The sequence below is a fragment of the Sciurus carolinensis genome, chromosome 9 (assembly GCF_902686445.1).
Source record: "Sciurus carolinensis chromosome 9, mSciCar1.2, whole genome shotgun sequence".
Lineage (NCBI taxonomy): Eukaryota > Metazoa > Chordata > Mammalia > Rodentia > Sciuridae > Sciurus > Sciurus carolinensis.
In genome coordinates this window covers 110509764-110511913 of record NC_062221.1, presented here as the reverse complement: position 1 = coordinate 110511913, position 2150 = coordinate 110509764, and the positions used below count along the sequence as shown (strand labels likewise).

General features: G+C 41.7%; 1 pseudogene; it reads left to right on the top strand.

Annotated features, from left to right (window-relative positions):
- The first annotated feature begins 702 nt into the window (after positions 1-702).
- On the top strand, positions 703-1937 carry LOC124993431 (phosphoglycerate kinase 1-like; annotated as a pseudogene).
- The last annotated feature ends 213 nt before the right edge of the window (positions 1938-2150 follow it).

Genomic DNA, 2150 nt, shown 5'->3' with positions numbered 1-2150 from the left:
AGGTGAAAGAGGAAGAATCTTTCCAGGGATATATAGTGTTCTGAAGCCTTTTCCTTATTTCTTTGAATTAGGGTGGGGAAACTGTGTAGAAGGTGGAACTCTTGAGCTTCAGAGGCTCCAATAAAAATACAGAGGTAGAGGAAGACATGATCCAAATGAACTCATGAAAGAGAAAAGCAACATGACCAGGCTAACCCTAGGAATGAGCCTATTTTGAGGAAAAAAAAAAAAAAAAACTAGAATTAATCAGTTTTGAATAATTGGATAATTGTATAGTATTCTAGTGACTCTAAATGATTAGTATGATTAGCAAGGAACATGAAATCCATAAGAGGCTCACTGTCTCTTTTCTAACTGGAATACAAGCTACATGATGGTGGTGGTTTTGTCTGATTTGTAGAGATTTATCATTCATCACCAGAACAGTGTCTAACACTTAGTAGATGATGAATAAGCATTAAATTAATAAACCAATAAAGGAATTAATTGATAAATCAAAGCCTACAAATGGCATAGTGTGAATAATATAAAAAGAGATGCAGGTTTGAAAGTACACTAGAAATAACATGTAAAAATTAAATACATCAGAGATCAATTTTGAAGCATTTAAGAATTTAACAGATTCTGCATGCGTATGGGCAGTACATGGGTCCATTATCCTTCTCTCAATCTCCAAACTCTCGCCCTTACCTTATGGCCAAAATGTCGCCGTCTAATAAGCTGACTCTGGACAAGCTAGACGTGAAGGTCTAGAGGGTCGTTATGAGAGTTGACTTGAATGTTCCTATGAAGAATAACCAGATAACAAAAACCAGAGGATCAAAGCTGCTGTCCCAAGCATCAAATTCTGTTTGAAGAATGGAGCTAAGTCAGTTGTCCTTATAAGCCACCTGGGCCGGCCTGATGGTTTTCCCATGCCTGATGAGTACCCCTTAGAACCAGTTGCTGTAAAACTAAAATCTTTACTGGGCAAGGATGTTCTGTTCTTGAAGGACTGTGTGGGCCCAGAAATAGAGAAAGTTTGTGCCAATCCAGCAGCTGGATCTGTTATCCTGCTGGAGAACCTTCGCGTTCATGTTGAGGAAGAAGGGAAGGGAAAAGATGCTTCTGGGAACAAGGTGAAAGCCAAGTCAGCCAAAGTAGAAGCTTTCCGAGCTTCACTTTCCAAACTAGGGGATGTCTATATGAATGATGCTTTCGGCACTGCACACCGAACCCCATGGTGGGAGTCAATCTTCTACAGAAGGCTTGTGGTTTTTTGATGAAGAAGGAACTAAACTATTTTGCCAAGGTCTTGGAGAGCCCAGAGAGACCTTTCCTGGCCATCTTAGGTGGTGCTAAAGTTTCAGACAAGATCCAGCTGATCAATAATATGCCTGACAAGGTCAATAAGATGATTATTGGTGGTAGAATGGCTTTTACCTTTCTTACAACATGGAGATTGGCACTTCTCTGTTTGATGAAAAGGGATCCAAGATTGTCAAAGACCTTAAGTCCAAAGCTAAGAAGAATGGTGTGAAGATTACTTTGCCTGTTGATTTTGTCACTGCTGACAAGTTTGATGACAATGCCAAGAATGGACAAGCCACTGTGGCCTCTAGCATACCTGCTAGCTGAATGGGCTTGGACTGTGGTCCCGAGAGCAACAAAAAGTATGCTGAGGTTGCCAGTCAGGCTAAGCAAATCGTATGGAATGGACCTGTGGACATTTTTGAATGGGAAGCTTTTGCCCAGGAAACGAAAACACCACGGACGAGGTGGTGAAAGCTACTTCCAGGGGTTGCGTCACCATCATAGGTGGTGGAGACACGGCCGTTTGCTGTGCCAAATGGAACACAGAGGATAAAGTCAGTCATGTGAGCACAGGTGGTGGTGCTAGTTTGGAGGTCCTGGAAGGTAAAATCCTTCGTGGGGTGGATATTCTCAGCAATGTTTAGTACTTTCCTGCCTTTTGGTTCCTGTGCACAGCCCTTAAGTCTGCTTAGCATTGACATTGACTAAAACCTCCCCCACATCAAGATTCAGTTAGTGGCCAAGAGATGTAGCACCAGGAACCCTTAAAGAGTTGCACAGCATCTCAGCTCATCTTTACTTCACCCTGGATTTACCTATATTCTTCAAGATCCACTTTAAATTTCTTAGTGACTAAA